The sequence below is a fragment of the Eriocheir sinensis genome, chromosome 57, assembly GCF_024679095.1.
Source record: "Eriocheir sinensis breed Jianghai 21 chromosome 57, ASM2467909v1, whole genome shotgun sequence".
NCBI lineage: Eukaryota > Metazoa > Arthropoda > Malacostraca > Decapoda > Varunidae > Eriocheir > Eriocheir sinensis.
The window spans coordinates 5,645,770-5,668,550 of record NC_066565.1 but is presented as its reverse complement, the minus strand read 5'-3'; the positions used below and the strand labels follow the sequence as shown (position 1 = coordinate 5,668,550).

Genomic DNA, 22,781 nt, shown 5'->3' with positions numbered 1-22,781 from the left:
TCAAATACACCAAATGTCATCTTATCCTAAAACACCAAATGTCGCCTTATGCTATGATACAACATCAAACTTATAATACTCACAATTATTGAGGGGTCTAATAATAGCCGTGTAATCCACCGCAACGGACTTGCGCTCTTGTCCCTTGTCTCCTCGCCTCCGGATGGAAGCCTCACCCTCCTATCCCTCGTCTAGCCGTGCAAAGGCGAAGTCGGAGGACACGTCCTCCAAATCTTCCCTTTCTTGCTTCCTTTAACAGTCTGCCTTCCCCGTTATTCCCTCACTCCCTTCAGGCCAGATTGTCCCCAGGACCAACAAGGGTGCCTCTGTCCGAGGGACCTATACCGTCTAATGGATTTTGTGATCTCTCGGGGCGAGGTGTCATAACATTCCAGACGATGAATTGCCTCCCATATCCCTTCTCACGTTACCTCTCTCTTCTCTCCTCACTTCTCCACCTCTTTCATTCCTTATTCCCCTACATTACCACCTACCATTATAGTTACTATCTTACCTTATTACAAACATTTACCATCTTACATATACCATTATTACATGAAGACATTACGTGCAATCCATAACGATATGACTTTACGTCATTAGTAACCCTCATACATACAACACATCGTAGGCGCGACTACAGTCACTGATGTTGTTTTTGCTAATGATGTACTTCTCGCGGAAACGCTGGAGGTCCTGGTGATGGCTCTCTAAGTGCTGGACGAAGAGGCGAAGTAAAACTGAATTAAGGACCCCCGGGCCAAAACCAAGATCCAGTCGTTTGGAGACTTGCTGGATGACACAGTTTAGTCTGTTCATGTATGTAGTGAGGAAGTCAAGTGTTTATTTACATCTTACATAGTGCAACAAGTCATGCCACACTCGAAAGATTGGCCTGGTTACGGACTCGGTCGACATGGGTATATGGCAGAGACACGCCAGTCCTCGTCGACACACCGACTTGGTCGGCTAGATTTCGATCGCTGATAGAGTCGGTCTGTTGGCACCCTGCCTTTGGTAAAAGCCCGTGCTCCCCCGTGCGGGGAGGGAGCAATCTTTTCCCTCTTAATTAAAGGGCAGTCTTCGGACAAGGGCCCGTTCACCTAGTGATACTAGGAGTAAATCTTTGAAGAAGGTATATGGCGTTGTTGATATCTATGCAAGTGTACAAAAACTCGAATCATTAGTCACCTGTGCTCCCTGTCTTATTGTATGGCTGAGACATGGACACAGAGTGACTTCAAGAAGCGCGACGATGCTTTTAGCATTATAAAACCCTGAGTGAGGGAGACCAAGGGGATTACAATAAATTTACTACTACTACCCCAATTTACCTTGCTTTCTGGCATGATACTTCGGCAGGTTCCACTCAGCCGTCTCCAGTCCGGTTTATCCTTTAATCTCCTGAAGGGATGCTGAGTACATTGTACCCACCCACCAATACTACTACATCAAGAGGTTATTAGGGGGATGCGCGAACGCAATCCCCCGCTATCAAAAATTTCGCACTCGAGTTAACCACATTTGGGTTAATCGCAGGGGTCAGCACCGCCGGAGTGCAATGGCAGGCCTCGCCCTGGGAAAACCGCCTTTATGATCACGGTATCTCCTGTGCCAGGTAAGTATGCTTTCCACAACAACAAAGTTACTCACATCACCACAGGCTCCACACATGCGCTCCACAAAATCTTCCTAATGAACAAATAAGTCAGTCTTCAATTACTAAGCCGCACGCAACTACCCTTCGAATAATAGCAAAATTCATATTTGTATAACTGTCAAAAACTTTAAAAAGCTCTGCAAGTGAGAACATGAATCAATAATGTAAAAAGAGTTCCATGGGCCAAGTGAGGCCCGCTGCGTGCCTGCACGTCCTCTACCGCCAGAACAAACCAACACAGGTTTATCATTCCGACATTTAATTCGCGTCTCAAACAAGATTTCCGAGAATCTACTCCTTAAACGACTATTAAGTGAAACTGTTAATTGGAAAAGCACATGTTAGCATCTCAGAAGTAGCAGTGTGATTTGGGAGGGAGGGAGGAAATAATGAATGAAGAGGGGGAGGAGGAGCAGAGATAAATATCTTCCTTTTCCTCTATTTCTTAATCTCTTCCTGTCTTCTCTCTTTCTTTCTTCTTTCCTTTCTTACTTTCTTTCTCCTTTTTCTCTTTCATTCTTCTTTTTTTTATTTATTTAAACAGGGCTTACAGAAGATTGTACTAAAGTTGAAGGTTTTAAGCTTCATCTATCTATAGCTACATACAAGACACACATTGAATTACTGCCTAGAAGTCCTAATCCAGCTGTTCACCTCCCGCTTGCAGTCTCGAAGTGACGCGCGATGGTGGAGGTCAGTGTGACGAACAAGATGTTCGGCGGTTGTAGCGGGGCTGGAAGGAGCGGAAGTGGTGTTCTGTCCTGGAGAAGGGTACAGCAACTTGTTCCTGTCTGTGGGGTGCTGCTCGGGTGGAGTGTATGGGGGTTGGGGGCGCGGGGAGCTTGAGAGCTGCCAGGTGGGGTGTGTATAGGTTGTGTGCCTTGAATATTACACACAGGCCTGCCACATCCCTGCGCTCCTGGAGAAGTTGCAGGGAGCCACGCGCGTGCTGAGGACCTGTGCGCTGTATCAGACGCTGGGCTCTGGCCTGGACACGATCCAGCGTTGCAAGGTAGGAGGACCAGGCGAGGGGGGAGTACTCCATGAGGGGGCGTACTTGTGCCTTGTAGAGCACCTCAGCCCCTTTGGCGTCAAGTAGATGGGAGATGCGCCGTACACAGCTGAGTTTCCATGCTGCATTTTTTGATATTTTTTTAGCATGGTTGGTGAAGGAGAGTCCCGCGTCGAACTCCACTCCGAGAATGGAGATGGAGTCTTGAAGGGGTAGCGTTTTCCCCTCCAGTTGTATCCCCGGCCCGGCTAGATTGTTGATATCTCGCCTGCGGGACATTACCATTGCTTGTGTTTTGTCAGGTGCCAGGGTGACTTGCCAGCAGCCGCTCCCGGCGACAATTTTGTCGAGTGCCATGTTGATACGACACTGTGCCTTGCCAGTCCTGTCTGTCGCTGGTGAAGGCAAGGGTGCAGTCGTCAGCGTACGCCTGGGCCTCAGGTATGAGCTGGAGAATGTCATTGAAATAAACATTCCACAGTAGAGGCCCTAGTACGCTGCCCTGGGACACGCTTGCATTGATGGGGTGCTGGCTTGAGGTATGGCCGTTAATCGCCACCTGTAACGCCCTGTCCTGGAGGTAGTCCCCAATGAGTTGCAGGAGGGCGCCTCGCACACCTAGGCTCTTCAGCTTGGCGATGAGGCCTTGGTGCCAAACCCTGTCGAAGGCTCCGGCTATGTCAAGAGCCACGACGAAGGTGTCGAGTCCCCTGTCCACCGAGTGGTTCCATGAGGCAGAGTTAAGGAGCAGCAGGTCTGCAGCAGATCTTCCCTGCCGGAAGCCGAATTGCTTGGAGTTGAGGAGATGGTGGGCATCGAGGAAGGCCGTGAGTTTGGTTGTTATAAGGGACTCCAAGATTTTCCCAACAGTGGAGAGGAGGGATACTGGGCGGTAGTTCTTTGGGTCCTGTTTGCCTTTTTTCTTGTATATGGCCACCACTCTTGCTTTCTTCCAAAGTGTGGGCCACTTGGAAGCGGAAAGGATGTCATTGAAGATGGTGGTAAGTGGTAGGGCGAGCTGGCCAGCGCATCTTTTTAGCAGGTGGGGGCTGATGTTGTCAGGCCCTAGGGCTTTCTTGGGGTCTATTTGCAGCAGCAGATTTTTTACCTCCTCTGTTTCTTTCTTTCTCTTTTTTTCTTCCTCTTTCTTTCTCTTTTTTTCTTTCTCTTTACTTTCTTTGTTTCTCCCTTTTCTCTTTCTTTCATTCTCCCTTTAATCCTTCTTCTATCTTTCAACCTTTTCTTTCAATTTTACTTTTTCTTCCTTTCTTTTTTCTTCTCTATTTCTCCTTTATTTATTTATTTTCATTTTTTTCTTTCTTTATTTCGCTTTCTTTCTTTCCGTTTCCTTCCCTCTTTCTTCCTTCCTTTCTTTTTTTTTCTCGCATTCTTCTTCACTTTTTCTTTTTCTTTCTACTTCCTTCTCTCTTTGTTTCTTTCTCTTTTTATTTCTTTATTTCATTCTTGATTTCTCTTTTCTTTCTCTCTCCCTTTCTTTTTCTTTCATTCTTCTTTTCTTTATTTCCTTATTTCTTGCTTTCTCCTTTCTTTCTTCACATACGCAGGATATTTTGAGGAGAGAGGGGGGAGAGGTGGATGGGGATAGATGGGGGGGAGGAGGAGGAGGAGGGATCATTATGGAAAGGAACGCTCTCTCTCTCTCTCTCTCTCTCTCTCTCTCTCTCTCTCTCACCATGGTGCCAAATCAACCTTCATATATGTGTCTCTCTTTCTCTCTTATTTCCCATCCATGGGCTATTTGAAAGTGATATTTTATATATTCTGTATATAGTATAGGAAGCTACATAGTACAATGAGTGTCGATGTTTAGGATTATATATAACAACGATTTGTATAAATTCTAACACGTGGCAGGGATTTTTTCCCATGTTGCCAAGTTGTGGTGGCTGTGAGACATCGACACAGTGACTTCAAAAGGCGCGACGATGCTTTTGGAATTAGACAAGGGGATAAGAATAAATTTACTACTACTACAACATGACATGGTGAGATGATATATCAGTAGGTTCCAGGCGAATTTATCCTATTATCTCCTGGAGATGCCGGTGCTTCCTTAAAACGTAACATCATGAGGTTATTAGGGGGATGCGCGAACGCAATCCCCCGCTATCAAAAATTTCGCACTCGAGTTAACCACATTTGGGTTAATCGCAGGGGTCAGCACCGCCGGAGTGCAATGGCAGGCCTCGCCCTGGGAAAACCGCCTTCATGATCACGGTATCTCCTGTGCCAGGTAAGTATGCTTTCCGCAGCAACCCGGCCACCCCCATCACTACAGGCTCCACACGCGCGCTCCACAAAATCTTCCTTATGAAAAAGTAAGTTATTCTTCAATCACAAAGCCGCACGCTACTACCCTCCGAATAATAGCAAAATTCTAATTTTTATAACTGTCAAAAACTTGAAAAAGCTCTGCAAGTAAGTACATGAATCATAATGTAAAAATAGTTCCATGGGCCAAGTGAGACCCGCTGCCTGCCTGCACGTCCTCTACCGCCAGAACAAACCAACACAGGTTTATCATCCCGACATTTAATTCGCGCCTCAAGCAAGATACCCGAGAATCTACTCCTTAAACGACTATTAAGTGAAACTGTTAATTGGAAAAGCATATATTTGGGTCTAAACCTACCATAGGCGAACTTTACTCGTGATGAAAAATAACAAAACATTTAGTTGAGAACACCATCTAGTTCATGACATGACAGAAAACGTTTAAGGAGAGACTTAACTACAGGTAAATACTTCCAAAGAAACTTGCTGATAAACATCCCTTGGGGTATATCCCCAACGAAATACCCCCCTCCGAAAAATAATCATATTTGAAAAGTTGAGATAAATGTAGTGTGATGAGAGTCAGTGTGAACACCGAAATCACTCTTGCTTGTATCCAGTATGAGTGAAACGCACAGAGGAATCACCACTCGAAAAAGGAAAAGCCCTTTTTTTTTGTTGTTGTTGTTGATGCACTGTTTGCTGGTTGGCGTATGTAACAAGTTCGCAGACTGGCAGCGCAGCGTCTGGAGTCTGACTCAATGAGTTGCCACTGGCCGGTGTGGAGGGTACAGATTGATACAGGCTTATTGTAGAATTTTTCTCTACTATACTATTGCCCATGTATTCGTGAATACTTTCAAGAAGTATTCGCATTTCTATATGATTAAAAACCTTTTCAGTGTAAAGAATTCATATTCGTCGGATTTTGAAGTATTCGAATACACAACTTTTGTAATGACTCCACCCCTGATTACACGAGCCATGATTAATTATAAGCCGATTCGTGCAAGGCCAAGACACTCACACTGATCATATATCTCCCCGATCCACAGTATAATATTATAACGAGTGTTTATTCTTCCCCTGGAGGAGGGGGCCGACCTTGAAGGTACTGCAATACCGGGACGAAACCCGGCAAAGGTGAACTGATCTACGGCAGATGGAGATGTCGATTTCCGGCAAACTTTCTTTATTTTACATCTTGCATAGTGCAAATAAATTACAATTATGTACACTACACGCTCCGCTCCCTGCAGAAGGGGTGTGTTGCAACGTGTGGTCAGCGTGGAAGAACCTTCTGATCCCGCCAGAGCACGAGGGCAGCTGACACCTAAGAACATAGCCTTAGGCAGCATAGCAACTATGATGAGAGTTTATTCCTCCCCTGGGGGGAGTGGACCGATCCCGGAGGTACTGCAATACCGGGCCGATCCGCGGCAAAGGTGGAGCAAGCCCCTAGCACTTCGCCATAGTCCAAAAATCAGATTAATATCGTAGATCCCACATGGGGATCGTATCAGATATTAAGCTGATAAGAACAGATACTACACTTTGATCTTAGCCAAAAGGCCGAGAAGCGATGCCGCCCACCAACCGAACGGCCCCTTTACCGCCGCCAGCAACACACACGCTCACCACAAAATATTCCTCATGCTCTAGACTGTTACACTGCAGACACCGGCCTGAGCGCTGCTACCCTTCGCCTTAAATCAAAATTCATATTTGGTATATAGTTAGAAATAGTTAAACAAACCCAACATGAGTGCTTAAGACACGCAAAACTGTCTAAAGACGGCTCCATCGGCCGCCAGAGACCTGTCACCTACAAGCACGCCCTCTACGCCCCAGAAGGGGCAAACACAGGCTTGCACCTCCTACACTAAGATCGCAGCTCAAACAAGAATTTATCGGAAATCTACCCGTTACACGAGCACTACTTAGCACATTCAATAGGTAAATAATCAGTATGTTTGTCAGTAATATCCACTTTAATCGTGGCGAAAAATGAAGAAAGCTTTTTAGTTGAGAATACCATTTAGTTACTTATTAGACAGAAAACTTTTGAAAGAGTAACTGAAGTTTTGGGGGATTTAATCGATCGATCGACGATGGACTAATAAAGCAGGAGTAATTAACTTGGTAAGTTACATTATAGTTCAGCAGTCTGCGAAATGAAACTCATCATCGCAGTTGAAAACCATGAATTCTGCGCAACACTGGTGGCGCGGAATATGTTTATGTGTATTCTATAGCAAGCTGCCTCACCTACCGACAGATATCCTAATATCATCTGTAGACCTTGACCCTTCTGCTTTATCTCGAGCACGTATTAAGTACTGTGGCTCTTTGAAAATAAGAAGAAAATTTAATATTGTTTGAATTTCACATGACATGTTAGACATTATCTGTTCTCACACGAATATGAACAATTTTTTGTCTCTGGCAACTCTGAACCCCCCACCCCCTCTCTCTCTCTCCCTCTAGCCAGGTGATATGACTGCCATCCCTGTATGATCCGCTGCAAAGTAATCATTCAGTACTCGGTTTCGAAGAGTAATCAAAACCGAACTACGTGGTTTGTAGGAACTATACTCGGTTCCCCCTTCCCTTAGTTCCCTACCACTGACTAATTAAGCATTTGACCACAGACTATTTGAAACTAGGAAGGACATCAGAAATTATTGGATTTTGGAACCTAGTCCACTAAATCTCTACACCTTCATACAAGACTAAATAACATGAGGTTACACAAGAGATACAATTTACACGGTCTGGCCACTTCTAATTTTTTGTTGAAGGATTTACCTTCTCACACGGAGGTTGAATTGAATTGAAATTCGTATATTTTCATCGCGTTATGTTAGGCCCACAAGGTGGGCCAAGAAAAAATTATACAAGTCTCATTGAGTTGCTCCCCTCCACGGAAATCTTTAGTAAAGGGCGAAATATTTATGCGTTTTGAAGGGAAACCAGAGTCGCCACAACTTTTTTTTTTTAGTAGAGGTTTATTGTGCAAACTATACAACATTTATGATGCACGTAATTTGCATCCATTACAGGCACATACTTGGATACGTAATTTTACATGTTACAATTAATATGTGTTAGTTGGACAAAGCGGGTCACATCCGAGCTAGAAGGCCGCGACGCCTACTGGCTACTGCACATGCTGGTCTGTTGTCCAGGGGCGCCCGTCCCCTTAGCAGGCAGCTGCTCCACGCGGGGCATAGTGGCACTGATTACTGTTGGATGTCCTTTCCCGACACACTGTCGGAAGCGGCTAATTTTGTCTTTACTCGTAAGACAACCAACTCCCCCTTCATGCCCGCAAACCTGCCGCCACTCCGGCTTCCCGATGCTATACTAACACCATGGACATAAATCCTGTACGTCGTATACGCTAACATACATGCACAAGTCACTATGAATATGAAGGAAGCTGTACAGGAAAGCGGTTTTCATTATATTGAAGTGCGATGCACTCTTGTATATTTCAGATTTCGCAAGGAAAATACAAATACACTCTGTAGTCTACTCATATTTTGATCGCTCACCTTCTCATACCTCTCAAATAGTGTAAATCTTAAAATATATAGGCATTTTCGTGCAAATATGACATTCTTTAAACGTTAACTAATCCTTTGGAGCCTTTAAATTTGTTACTGGACAACAAATTCAGCGATTCGTGACGTCATAAATTAGTTTCGAGAATGCCAAAGTTAGAGCGCTTAACAACATATTGCTATTAGCGCGGCTTGCGACGTCATGACTTTTTGTGGATGCTGATTTATTAACGCCGTTAACAATATTGCTAACGCTTTGTGAATCCCAGCCTTGGTGCACACTACTTAAATATAAGTGTTTATAAAAAAATAAAAAAAGAGATGTTTGTGTGACTCCTCGTAGTTTCTTAACAGTAATCATTTATGCATATGAAATTTTTACAAGGTCTTCCATTAGCATTTACATATTTATATGATTAGAACTGAAGATTGTATACATTGTCATGATTATAAATTTATTGCGGTCATATTGCAGTATGTTTATTAATTAAGTGTGAGGCTGCTGGGAAAATTTACGTGATAACGTGTTACATTTGTTGAGCTCTTTTAATGTTTTGTATATTGAGATGTTTCGGTTTTCATTCTTTTGCTACACTTTTATGGCCCTGTTGTGTGGTTGTACATTTCTGGGCAGCGTTTTGGTGGTATGTTCCGAGTTTAGGGTGTAAATAAATCTACATCAGATTTCTCGAGGTTATAGGCGTTTTATATTGTCACCACCAGTTGAATCCTTGGTTTGGGCATTTTGGAGCCTACTACGTTGTGTGGTAATGAAGGCGTGTGTATATTTGTGCCATCATTGTAGTGGTCAGATTGTAGAATTTGTAGTTTTGACAGGGTCCAAAGTGCGATTGCTCTTCTTGTGTCCCGAGCATCCTATTTTGGATATGCTAAGGCCTAAGATTTTGCCTATGTTTTGTGCATTATTTGCTATTATTTGTTCAATAATAGTTGCACCGAGTCTGATGACAGTAAATTTCCCTGTTTGATTTCAATTTTCCACATTTTCTCGTAGGCGTTGTCTTGTTCTGTGTTTTCGTTGCTACTCATGAGTTAACCACATGTGATGTTCTTCTGGAGGCCGGCACGAGGCAGCTGTCGTAATGATGTCTTTTTCGTTCACGGCTTGTTCACCAAGATTTCGGTTGGGCGGCTCATAGATGTCTCTTAAAAATAATGGATGAAAAAGCATCATACATTCAACGCTAAGTGAACCTCAGCAAAACATTCAACATTATAAGATGGCAAAAGTAACATGCGTGGTGCGGTACTTCCCTCGAAGAAGAATGGAACATGATATTTTTCCTCATCGCAGTTTCCTTTTACTCGGTCGCCCCTAAAAGGACCCTCCTAGCATGATAAAACAACGTACTTAAACAGGCAAGCAAATATATCCACAAGGTTGTACACACCATCAGATGGAATAACAAATCACGTGCTATACATACCTCAACGAAGAAAGGAAGAACGCTGGCCGGCGGTGTCCCATGTCATCCAGGCAGCTTCAGACAGCCAAAAAAACTCGCGCTACTAAATTATTCACGTGGTACAAGCATCAACGAAGAAAGAAGAACGCCAAAATGTTACGCTACGAAATTATTAAAATCCGTGGCTGAGTAACAAGACAATACGAATCCAAAGAAGTTATCCAAATGCAGACACTAAGCAAGTACCTGAACCTATATGTAGCTAAGAGGCTGTCCTGATAACGGAGTAAATTCACCACAACTCGTGTTCTGAACGAAACACAAAATCATATTTGCAAAATAGTCATTTATTTTTTTCAAAACTAACATTTGATTATCAGAGGAAAAATAGACTTTAGCTTGCGAAGTACACCCCCTTACGTATATGAAAACTGGCATATTTGAATAAAAGGAAAATTAGACATTAGCTTGTGAAATACAAGCTCACGTTAGATCAAAACTGTCACATTTAAAACATCAAAGTAAAACTTGACAGGTGTCTCTTATCACCGTACATCTATATTCCTACCTAGTATATAATTATGATGTGAATCAGTAAGGGGGATGCGCGAACGCAATCCCCCGCTATCAAAAATTTCGCACTCGAGTTAACCACATTTGGGTTAATCGCAGGGGTCAGCACCGCCGGAGTGCAATGGCGGGCCTCGCCCTGGGAAAACCGCCTTCATGATCACGGTATCTCCTGTGCCAGGTAAGTATGCTTTCCGCAGCAAAGCCGCCACCCACATCAACACAGGCTCCACACGCGCGCTCCACAAAATCTTCCTTATGAAAAAGTAAGTAATTCTTCAATCACTAAGCCGCACGCTACTACCCTCCAAATAATAGCAAAATTCATATTTGTATAACTGTCAAAAACTTCAAAAAGCTCTGCAAGTAAGTACATGAATCAATAATGTAAAAAGAGTTCCACGGGCCAAGTAAGGCCCGCTGCCTGCCTGCACGCCCTCTACCGCCAGAACAAACCAACACAGGTTTATCATTCCGACATTTAATTCGCGTCTCAAACAAGATTCCATAGAATCTACTCCTTAAACGACTATCAAGTGAAACTGTTAATTGGAAAAGCATATATTTGAGTATAATCCTACCATAGGCGAACTTTACTCGTGATGAAAAATAACAAAACATTTAGTTGAGAACACCATGAAGTTCATGACGTGACAGAAAACGTTTGAGGAGAGACTTAACTAAAGGTAAATATTTCCAAAGAAACTTCTTGATAAAGAAAAGACCATATTTGAAAATTTGAGCTAAATGTAATGTGATGGGAGTCAGTGTTAACACCGAAATCACTCTTGTATCCGGTATGAGTGAAACGAACGGAGGAATCACCACTCGAAAAAGAAAAAGGAAAAGCCCTCCTTTCTCTTTTTTTTTTATGTACTGTTTGCTGGTTGGTGAAACAAGTTCGCAGACTGGCAGCGCAGCGTCTGGAGTCTGACTCACTGAGTTGCCACTGGCCAGGGTGGACGGTGACTGATACTCCAGATTGATACAGGCTTATTGTAGAATTTTTCTCTATCCTACTGCCCATGATATATTATGAGAAAATAAGAACATAGGGAGACTGCAAGATGCCGAATGGCCTACACAAGGCAGCTCCAGATTCCCCCCCACTACCACCTGTCATCCTCGTCCATGTAGCTATCAAGTCTACTCTTAAAACAAGCTATCGTCACTGCACTTCTCGCTCGGAGCTTAATTCATATATATTAATCGCGTTATATTAGGCCCACTAGGTGGGCCGAGAAAAAAATATTTAAGACTCATTGAGTTGTTCCCCTCCACGGAAATCTTTAATAAAAGGCGAAAGATTTATGCGTATTGACCGGTTAAATCGAAGAATCCGTAAAAAAGAAAACGATGTTGACTGCCATACAGTGCAATGAGAGACTGTTGGTTGAGACTGTCGCGAGGCAAATTCAATTTGTGTGTGAGCTCATCGACATAATTGTACTTGTTGCACTATGCAAGATGTAAAAAAATAAATAAATAAAGTGTGTGTGTGTGTGTGTGTGTGTGTGTGTGTGTGTGTGTGTGTGTGTGTGTGAAGGGGGACTGGGAAAAAAAAAAATATATATATATATATATATATATATATATATATATATATATATATATATATATATATATATATATATATATATAATTTCAATCATTAGATATTTTACTTTTGATATAACACTTAAATAATTTTAAATATGGTATATTTAATTTTGATTTAAATCATGATTTTTTTTTTTACTCTGATTTAAATCGATTTCAATGGTAATGGAAGGCATCCTGGGGAAAAACAACAACTCATCAGCAATGCCCAGCACGGCGCGGGAGCTGCTTTACGAACACGATCAAATACCTGGATGACCGTATTAATGCATCGGCAAAAGAGGAAGTTCAAGGGTGGGACGGTAGCTGGGGTCTAAAGTATCAGCGATGATGAAAAATTAAGGTAAAGCCATGATCCATGGTAGCATGCAGTGCTGTCTGTCATATACAGCAGTCCAGTGTTATTCCTTCTAACTGGAAATAATGGGGGCTGGTTATCCCTATCTGGAAAGGGAAAGGGGACCGACAGGGCTGCAACAATTAACGTTTTGTTACACTGCTCAGTGTGCCAAGCAAAGTATTCGCTCATCTGCTGCTGATGCGAATTCGTTCTCATTTGGTAAAGTTTTATACAACTCCAAGCCAACAAATGACAGGATCCTACCGCTTATGTCCTAGTGGAATGCCAGCTCAAGTTTCGACAGGGGGTGCTTGCAGCCTGTCAATCTTAAGGATTTTGAATCAGAGCATCGTGTGGCACTCTGGGACATTCTGCAGCCAAGTGGGATTGCTGCAAGGGAGTCCCGCTTTTAGGCGGGACAGTTCAAAGTTGCTGATCAAAGTCGTTGCATAGCAGCTGTTGGCCACATCAAGAAAGGTCACTGATCTTGTTTTCGCTAATGATGTACTTCTCGCGGAAACACTGGAGGTCCTGGTGATGGCTCTCTAAGTGCTGGACGAAGAGGCGAAGTACTCGCAAAACTGAATTAAGGACCCCCGGACCAAAACCAAGATCCAGTCGTTTGGAGGCTTGCTGGATGACAGTTTATTCTGTTCATGTATGTAGTGAGGAAGCCAAGGTCATTAAAATTTTCACATACCTTGATAATGTAATGCACAACAATAATGGGTCTTGCCACACTCGACGGATTGGCTTCGCCCACGGTGCTATGGACTCGCTCGACATACATATATGGCGTTGTTGATATCTATGCAAGTGTACAAAAATTCGAATCATTAGTCATCTGTACTCCCTGTCTTATTGTATGGCTGAGACATGGACACAGAGTGACTTCAAGAAGCGCGACGATGTTTTAAGCATTATAAAACCCTGAGTGAGGGAGACCAAGGGGATAAAAATAAATTTACTGCTACAACCCCAACTTTACCTTGCTTTCTGACATGATACTTCGGTAGGTTCCAGTCCGGTTTATTCTTTTATCTCCTGGAGGGATGCTGAGTACACTGTACCCACCCACCAATACTACCTAATAATGTAACCATGAGGTTATTAGGGGGATGCGCGAACGCAATCCCCCGCTATCAAAAATTTCGCACTCGAGTTAACCACATTTGGGTTAATCGCAGGGGTCAGCACCGCCGGAGTGCAATGGCAGGCCTCGCCCTGGGAGAACCGCCTTCATGATCACGGTATCTCCTGTGCCAGGTAAGTATGTTTTTCGCAACAACCCCGCCACCTACAGCACTGTAGGCTCCACACGCGTGCTCCCCAAAATCTTCCTTACGAAAAACTGAGTTGCTTAACATTCATTGCGCCGCACACTACTACACTCCATCCAAGAATAAAATTGAGATTTTAGTGACTGTCAAAAAACATTGAAAAAGCAGGAGTGCCTACGGGACCCAATAAGGTCAAAAGGCGGTTTCCTGGGATAAGTGAGTCCCGCTACCTGCCTGGGCCTGCACACCCTCTACCGCCAGAGCCAACTAACAAAGGTATATTTATATAATTCGCGTCTTAAACAAGATTTCCCAGAATCTACTCGCTAAACGAGTATTAAGTGGGACTGTAAAAAGAATATATTTGTGTTTAAACCTACAATATTTTAACTTTACTCATGAAGAAAAGAGAACAAAACATTTTATTTGAGCATACCTTGAAGTTGCTGATGGGACAAAACTTTTGAAGAGTGTCTTAGACATGTTAACATTTCCAAAGGTATTTCTTGATCAAGAAAAGATGAAACTTGAAAAATGAAGCTAAATATAAGGTGACGAATAAGTAAGAACACCGAAAACACTTGTAGTATGAGCGAAGCGCAGGGAAGGAATCAGCACTTAAAGAAAAAAAATACCAGATGCAGCTTCAAGGTTACTCTGACTCTAAACACTCACACCCACTTATCTAGAGATACCCAGATTAACTATGCTGAGTTTGCTCTAATCGGGAGGGTGGTAGCGATAAGTCCAGCTCGTGATCACGCCGTGGTGAACAACACACGATGGACAAATACCCATATTCATCTTGTTTCTTCCACCTCTGGGGAAGTGAAAATGATCCCGGAGTTGCGAGACGACCGGGCTGATTTGTGACAAAGGTGAAGCAACCCCACAGCTTCGATGGCCCTCATCTTAGTATAATATATGTCACGTTTCTGGCTACCCCAGAGACACGAAATTACAGAGCTGATCCGTGCAAAGCAAAGCCCAAGCACTAACGCATGAATCATGCCTCCTTCATTCACCTTATAACATTATCATGAGTTTATTCCTCCCGTGGGGAAGTGGACCGATCCCGGAGGTACTGCAATACCGGTCCGATCCGCAGGAAAGGTAAAGCAAGCCCCTAGCACTTCGCCAGTCCAAAAATAAGATTAATATCGAAGATCCCACCAACCGCGGCGCCGCCAGCTACACACACGCTTACCACGAAATACTCCTCATGCTCTAGTCTGGACTGTTACACTGCCGACACTAGGCCGTGCGCTGCCACCCCCCGCCTTAAATCAAAATTCAGATTTGGGTTAAACCCCGCATGAGTGCTCGAAAGTCGAAACACCCAAAAATGTCTATAGACGGCTCGGGGAACCGTAGATATTAGGTATTATTTCCTCCCATTAGGGAGGAGTATCAAAAAAAGGAAGATCCTCTATAGTCCTCCACCACTCAGCCTGTGCTCGGCCCGCCACTCCCCGTAAACGGGTGGTGGACGGTCCTCAAGCCCCTGGCCAGGCCACGGGGCAGCTTCCCGCTCAGGGCCGGACACTTAACCTCGTCATCGTGGCGTGAGGTCACTCCAAGTTTCGGTCAGGGAACTTGGCTGTCATACTATAGAAGTGATCCTATGAAGTATGATCATACCTTCCCCGGGCCGCGGCGGCCCCCAATACGCTACGGCGCAACAGGAGGCAGGTGAAAAAATTAACTGTGTGCATTATAACCCCAAGCCGGTGTTGAGGGGGACTTGTGGGGATAAATTAAGGAACTTAAGTGGACTTGCTGTATAATCATATGCAAATTTTGGAATCATAAGCACTGATTTGCAAACAAATCAACATTTTTCGCAAAACATATTATTTAAAAGACTTAGTTACCCTGAAAAGCACAGGTTTTCTGCCATGGTTGTCAGCTACAACAAAGAACTTTCCACCGCAGTCTGTGCTGTTGTGTAGTTCCGCCGTTTTCAACGCCTAAACCATAAATAACTTTCAATCTGAATTGTATATTGTATTTCTATTGCTGTTAATATTATGATACAACAAGTGTGTATGTGTGTGCTGACGCCGCCAGCTCCACACACGCTCATCACAAAATATTCCTCATTCTCCTGACGGTCACTCTTCACTCAACGGGTCGCGCGGCGCAACCAGCCGCCAGAGATATAATTCGGCTAGTGTCTCTGAGAGGAAAAGTTAAAGAAGCCCAGCAGGAGTGTTCGCAGCATCCCAAAGCTCCGGTAGGACGGCTCCCCGGGCCAGCCGAGAGCCTCTGCGGCTTGGCCTGCTGCCCGCTATATAGGCGCTGAGACGAGGATGACTTTTCACCCCAACCTTGCTTGTCACTCAAAACGTTTTCACAGGAACCGACTCGCTGAACAAGTGCTACATGGACACTGAGGTACAGGGAACACCTCTTTTTGCTCAGCTGCATAATTGTATTTGTTTGTTTGCACTATGTAAGTTGAAAATAAATTCACTACTTTTGTAAATGCAGTAAATAAATTCACTACTACTACCTAACCAAACCTGGAAAATATAGTCTCAACCAGCCTAACCTGCCCTGGCCACGCTGGCCTATACCCAATAATTAGTATAACCAAAATCTTCCTTGGTGAATATAAATACATACAGTTGATATGATAGAGAATGGTATGAGAGCTTAAAAGAAACTAATACTGATTATTCTCTTTTTATAGTGTCTGCTTCCTACATTGTAGTATTTAGTGTTCCATATTTATTAGTATTTAAATGATGATCTTATTTGTCATTATTACTGAATAATCTTTCCTAAATATATAGCACAATGTATATTTTGAAGAATGCAATACTGAATGCTACCTTCCCTGTAAATAGAAAATCAATTATTGTAACAATACTAAATAAATCTAACACATCCACATTCCTTAGTGAACTAAAATAAGGCTAACATAACAAAAAAAAAATTAATAATCTCCAATGAAAGGTAGGTAAAGTTGGCCTCAGTGCTCATCTGTCACACTGGCCTTTGAGCCTGTAACTAACTAACTAACAAGGAGCATATGCCAGGCTGCGCGCTGCTTCACTCATCCTCCGGCTGCTGCTTTCATTCCCGACAGTCCCTCTGAATGAGCCTCCAAGCAACACTACCCTTTCAGTTTAATCCCCCACTTGGCAGGATCGATCAACTTGTCGAACCAGACCCTTGGTCTCCTCCACTCAGGGTTGTCTTGTACGTACAAACACTACCTTACTGGAAGGAATGACGTCCTGGAAGTGTGCCACATGCCCATCAGTGACAGGCCTTGATTCAGTTTCATCAATAGTCTCTGGTTCGGCATATCATTCCAGAGACACCCCATGATCCTGTGAAGGCACTTCATACCATCAACACACCTCTTCACGTCATAATTCGCAGTGCTCATGTCTCACAGCGATAAAGAAAGAGGGGGGGCATAAGCAACTTGAAAATTCGGATTTTTGTCCTATTTACTTGTGTTGAGTGAGTCCATAACACTGTGGGCCAGGTCAATCCATGGAGTGACTTCCTGGTAAGACCAACTATTGTTATGCACTATGTTACCAAGGTAAGTGAAACATTTGGTGAACTCAATGTCCTCACCACATGCATGGACAGACTGAACTGTGTCATCCATAGCAGAGAAATCCACCAGGGGGTGGGGGGAGGGGGTGGTTTGATTAACTTAACAGGGAATATGGAGATGAGCGCAGCCTTCTCTGCCACTATTGGACACGGAAATGCGCGAAGCGTATGACAAATATAACAAAACTAAATCTAACCGTTTCGGTGAAACTTTTGCTATTGCGCTGGACATATCAAAAGCTTTTGATAGGGTCTGGCACAAATCTTTGCTTTCAAAACTACCCTCCTACGGTTTCTATCCTTCTCTCTGTACCTTTATCTCCAGTTTCCTTTCTTTTCTTCTCTATTTCTTGGTAGACGGTCATTTCTCTTCCTAATAATCTATTAAACAGTAGTTCACCCATTCTTCTGTATCTCCCACTCTTTTCTGTTGTTCATTGATGATCTTCTTTCCAAAACGAACTGTCCTATCCATCCTACGCCGATGATTCCTCTGCATTAATAGAGGCCCACCTTCAGGAACTACGACTCAAGGCTGGAGACTGCAGAACAGCAGCCTCAGACCTTACTATTATTTCCGATTGGGGCAGAAGAACCTGGTGTCCTTCAACGCCTCAAAACACAGTTTCTCCACCTATCCACTCGATCTTCAAAACACTATCCCCTATTCTTTGACAACACCCAGCTCACCTTCCTCAACACTAAACATTCTCGGTCTATCCTTAACTCAAAATCTCAACTGGAAACTTCATATCTCATCTCTTACTAAATCAGCTTCCTCGAGAGGCCGTTCTCTTACCGTCTCATAGTTCTTCTCCCCTGCACAGTTGCTGTCCATATACAGGGCCTTGTCCGCCCTCGTATGGAGTATGCATCTCATGTGGGGGCTCCACACACAGCTCTTCTGGGGGACAGAGTGGTCTCATCAGCTCTCCTCCTCATACTGATAGTCTTCACCTCTTAAATTCCTTCTGAACTTGCTAACTGCATGCCCCCCCTCACGGCTGCACTCGACTTTCTACTCATGCTCATCCCACTGTCCAAACTCCCTTATGTAAGAGTTAACCAGCATCTTCACTCTTTCATCCCTCACTGGTAAACTCTGGAACAATCTTCCTTCATCTGTATTGCCTCCTGCCCTCTTTCAAGAGGAGGGTATCAGGACACCTCTCCTCCAAACTGACCTATCTTTCCCACCTCTTTGGATTCTTTAGTGTTGCTTTTTTTGTGCCCTTGAACTGTCTCTAATATTCCCTAAATATAACTAACCTAAAACAATCTGGCCTGATCACCCCCTGCCAAAATACAATGTGATAGATTGCACTCAAACTTTATACATCAATATTTTGAGATTTGTTTTGTGGAAGGCATGTGTTACTGCACTGCATTCAGAGAAAAAACAACAACAATGCATATTGTCAGTATTTCTTGTATGCTTTTGGGAGGCTCCTAGCTGACAGCTGCCTCGTCAGGGGCTGCATGGCCACTTCACGTTGTAGCTAGACGAGTCCTTCCCTCACCTTCAATGATCACCGTGTCACCATCGAGTACTCTGGGCTGTTAGGGGGATTTTAAGGACGGATTGTGCAAAGTCTTCTACAAGAATGAAATTCGGCACACATGTAGTTTTTGACATGCTGAATTCAAATCTGCCGGGAGCCAAAGCCAATTCTCAATAGGGTCGCCATATTGGACAATTCAAAATGGCGGGCACTCAAAAACTGACTTTTCCGTTACTAGCCAACCAAAATCACATAATTACAATTAAAGGCACTTTCCTGGGGTTTTAGACCTCGCTGATTCTAAAGCTGATGTCTGTTTGGCGGTAGCATTGACAAGGGACGCTTTCCAATATGGCCGCCGCTAAAAAAAATTTTTTTTGCATAACTTTGACACTTTTAGCCATAGAACCACAAGTAAAACCTATTTTGATAGCTTATGAATGTCTGTATTTCACTCTCTTTTCAACACAGAAGCCTTATATCCGAGATCAAGGTATCATTTACTGATCAACAAAATCGGCTAATAACCATCAAGACAAACATTATCCAATCAATAAGGAAGTAAATTAAATCAATCAACCAACCAGTGTATCAATCAGACCACTTCCTGTGACTGTATAACACCGATTCATGAATCCTCATTGTTCACACATCCACCTTCGAATTTGCAGACCTGTGCAACGAACCCCAGCTCTGCAGCATTTGCAGTTCCCTGTGCATGACTTCGCACAGCCACACTGCAAAAGGATGGAACAGGACTTACTGCTGTCCTCAAGGGTTGTCCAGAAGGGCAACCATCCACCACTGCTGTCCTTGTGCCACCCCAGTCATGGAAGTCAGGAATGTCCTGGTGGACAGACGTTGGCTGAATCCAAAAGAAGCTGGGCTGCAGCATTGCTCTGCGGATGTGTTAATACTAAGCAGCTTGTCTTGGTGGTAAGGCCTCTAGTGTCTTTTTCCCACTTGTGAAGAGTCGAAGCCTAGCCTCACTGACTCGTTCCATACCACAGCTCTTGCTGTACATGACTACAACGAAGCGCTCTAGAGTGCGCATGTGCCGAGACTGTGGGCTGAGCTCTTGGAGTTCGCTGGTGAGGGCAACAAGGGTGTCCGTCAGTCCTGGTGTGCTCTGCCAGTGCCAGGCTGACCAGGCTGACTTCTTGCCACATCCCAGAAAGTGTGACACGGTGTCACAGCCAGTGACCGCGTGGAATAGTGGCAGTGCCAGGCACCTTGATGGTCCCAGCTGGGCAGAGATAATGTGGGTAGGAATGTCACGCTTCTTTTTCCCATTGCCGAAACACACCCACAACTCGGACAGCCCAAGTGATGAAAAGAAGTGAATGACCAGGATGACCACATCACTGTCGACTGTGCGAACCAAGACAACCTGGTGGGGCTGCTGTGCTGCATGGGTGAGATGGAGCAGTATCCTAGTATCAGCCTCGGTGTGGTTACATGGCTGAAGATCAGACACGTCATGTTGTTTGTTCGAGAGAAAACTCTCCTTGTTGGTGCTGAGGAGAAGCCTTCCACCCAGATCCTGCTTCACAAGCTGTGTACTCCATGCAGCTTCAAACAGCCAAAAACTAGCGCTACGAAATTATTCACGTGGAACAAGCATCAACGAAGAAAGAAGAACGCCAAGAAGTAACGCTACGAAATTATTCAAATCCGTGGCTGAGTAACAAGACAATACATCCTAATAAGTTATCCAAATGAAGACACTAAGTACCTGAATGTCCATGGGGAACCTAGATGTAGCTAAGAGGCTCTACTAATAGCGCAGGAGATTCACCACAAATCGTGTTCTGAATGAAACTCAAAGTCGTATCAGCAAAATGCAATAATTTATTTTTTCCAAACGAACATTTGATTATCAGAGGAAAAATATAATTTAGCTTGCGAAATACATTCTCCTTATATCAAAACTGGCATATTTCAATATCAAAGGACAATTAAACATGAGTTTGTAAAATGCAAGCCCACTTAAAGCAAAACTATTACATTTAAACATCAAAGGAAAACTTGACAGGTGTTTCTTATCGCTGTACACCTATATTCCTACCTAGTATATAACTTATGTGGATTAGGAAGGGGGATGCGCGAACGCAATCCCCCGCTATCAAAAATTTCGCACTCGAGTTAACCACATTTGGGTTAATCGCAGGGGTCAGCACCGCCGGAGTGCAATGGCGGGCCTCGCCCTGGGAAAACCGCCTTCATGATCACGGTATCTCCTGTGCCAGGTAAGTATGCTTTCCGCAGCAACCCGGCCACCCACATCTATGCAGGCTCCACACGCGCACTCCACAAAATTATCCTTATGAACAAATAAGTTATTCTTCAATCACTAGGCCGCACGCTACTACCCTTCGAATAATAGCAAAGTTCAGAGTTTTATTACTGTCAAAATCATTATAAAGCTCTGCAAGCGAGTACATGAATCAATAATGTAAAAAGTTCCATGGGCCAAGTGTGGCCCGCTGCCTGCCTGCACGTCCTCTACCGCCAGAACAAACCAACACAGATTTATCATCCCGACATTTAATTCGCGCCTCAAACAAAATACACGAGAATCTACTCCTTAAACGACTATTAAGTGAAACTGTTAATTGGAAAAGCATATATTTGAGTCTAAGCCTACCATAGGCAACCTTTGCTCGTGATGAAAAATAACAAAGCATTCAGTTGAGAACACCATCTAGTTCATGACTTGACAGAAAACGGTTGAGGAGAGACTTAACTACAGGTAAATATTTCCAAAGAAACTTGCTGATAAAGAAAAAATCATATTTGAAAATTTGAGCTAAATGTAATGTACGTGAGTCAGTGTGAACACCGAAATCACTCTTGTATACGGTATGCACTGTTTGCTGGTTGGTGTATGTAATAAGTTCGCAGACTGGCAGCACAGCGTCTGACTCGCTGAGTTGCCACAGATAGTCCAGATTGATACAGGCTTTGCAGATTTTTTTCTCTACTATCCTATTGCAAATGGGATATTATGAGTACAGTGGTGCGGCGTCTTCCGGAGTCATCAAGGTATTTTTCAATGAAAAGTGTTCATGAATACTTTCAAGAGGTATTCGTATTTCTATATGATTTAAAACCTTTTCAGTGTATTAGAATTCGATTCGTATTCGTTGGAATTTGAAGTATTCGAATACACTTTGTATTCATTCCACCCTTGATTACACGAGCCGTGATTGATTAAAGAGACGATTCGTGCAAGGCGAAGACACTCACACGGATCATATACCTACCCGATCCACAGTATAGCATTGCAACGAGTGTTTATTCTTCCCCTGGCGGTGGGGACCGAAACCTGAAGGTACTGTATTACCGGGGCGATCCCCGGCAAAGGTGAACTGATCCACGGCAGATGGAGCATGGACCCAACTTTAAGGCAAGGGTAATCAATACCGGGCCGATCTCCGGCAAACTTTCTTCTTTATTTTACATCTTGCATAGTGCAAATAATTTAAAATTATGTTGATGAGCGGGCAGTGGCCCGCCGCTGGGGGAGTGTCAGGGGACCACCCTAGTGTCCGATCAGGTCACACCACACGCTCCGCTCCCTGCAGAAGGGTGTGCTGCAGCGTGTGGTCAGCATTTAGGAGGAGCGGTCTGCATCATCTTCAGGAGCTGTGACTTGGCCTTCTGTGCCCGCCAGAGCACGAGGGCGGTACCTAAGAACATAGCCTTAGGCAACTATCATGATCGAGTTTATTCCTCCCCTGGGGGGAGTGGACCGATCCCGGAGGTACTGCAATACCGGGCCGATCCGCGGCAAAGGTGGAGCAAGCCCCTAGCACTTCGCCATAGTCCAAAAATCAGATTAATATCGTAGATCCCACATGGGGATCGTATCAGATATTAAGCTGATAAGAACAGATACTACACTTTGATCTTAGCCAAAAGGCCGAGAAGCGATGCCACCCACCAACC

General features: G+C 43.9%; 10 non-coding genes across 10 annotated transcripts; all 10 read right to left on the bottom strand.

Moving 5' to 3' along the window:
* Window positions 1-1,463: 1,463 nt before the first annotated feature.
* LOC126984922 (U1 spliceosomal RNA) lies at window positions 1,464-1,626 on the bottom strand. The gene has a single exon (XR_007738222.1). It is a non-coding gene; the product is annotated as a U1 spliceosomal RNA (small nuclear RNA).
* A 3,145-nt stretch (window positions 1,627-4,771) lies between these two features.
* Window positions 4,772-4,934, bottom strand: LOC126984918 (U1 spliceosomal RNA). Its single transcript, XR_007738219.1, has one exon. It is a non-coding gene; the product is annotated as a U1 spliceosomal RNA (small nuclear RNA).
* Window positions 4,935-6,358: 1,424 nt separating this feature from the next.
* Window positions 6,359-6,551, bottom strand: LOC126984936 (U2 spliceosomal RNA). The gene has a single exon (XR_007738236.1). It is a non-coding gene; the product is annotated as a U2 spliceosomal RNA (small nuclear RNA).
* A 1,281-nt stretch (window positions 6,552-7,832) lies between these two features.
* LOC126984911 (U5 spliceosomal RNA) lies at window positions 7,833-7,948 on the bottom strand. The gene has a single exon (XR_007738212.1). It is a non-coding gene; the product is annotated as a U5 spliceosomal RNA (small nuclear RNA).
* A 2,608-nt stretch (window positions 7,949-10,556) lies between these two features.
* LOC126984946 (U1 spliceosomal RNA) lies at window positions 10,557-10,719 on the bottom strand. Its single transcript, XR_007738246.1, has one exon. It is a non-coding gene; the product is annotated as a U1 spliceosomal RNA (small nuclear RNA).
* A 1,032-nt stretch (window positions 10,720-11,751) lies between these two features.
* On the bottom strand, window positions 11,752-11,867 carry LOC126984913 (U5 spliceosomal RNA). The gene has a single exon (XR_007738214.1). It is a non-coding gene; the product is annotated as a U5 spliceosomal RNA (small nuclear RNA).
* Window positions 11,868-13,580: 1,713 nt separating this feature from the next.
* LOC126984915 (U1 spliceosomal RNA) lies at window positions 13,581-13,743 on the bottom strand. Its single transcript, XR_007738216.1, has one exon. It is a non-coding gene; the product is annotated as a U1 spliceosomal RNA (small nuclear RNA).
* A 1,447-nt stretch (window positions 13,744-15,190) lies between these two features.
* On the bottom strand, window positions 15,191-15,388 carry LOC126984960 (small nucleolar RNA U3). Its single transcript, XR_007738253.1, has one exon. It is a non-coding gene; the product is annotated as a small nucleolar RNA U3 (small nucleolar RNA).
* Window positions 15,389-20,924: 5,536 nt separating this feature from the next.
* On the bottom strand, window positions 20,925-21,087 carry LOC126984935 (U1 spliceosomal RNA). Its single transcript, XR_007738235.1, has one exon. It is a non-coding gene; the product is annotated as a U1 spliceosomal RNA (small nuclear RNA).
* A 1,487-nt stretch (window positions 21,088-22,574) lies between these two features.
* On the bottom strand, window positions 22,575-22,767 carry LOC126984934 (U2 spliceosomal RNA). The gene has a single exon (XR_007738234.1). It is a non-coding gene; the product is annotated as a U2 spliceosomal RNA (small nuclear RNA).
* Window positions 22,768-22,781: the final 14 nt, after the last annotated feature.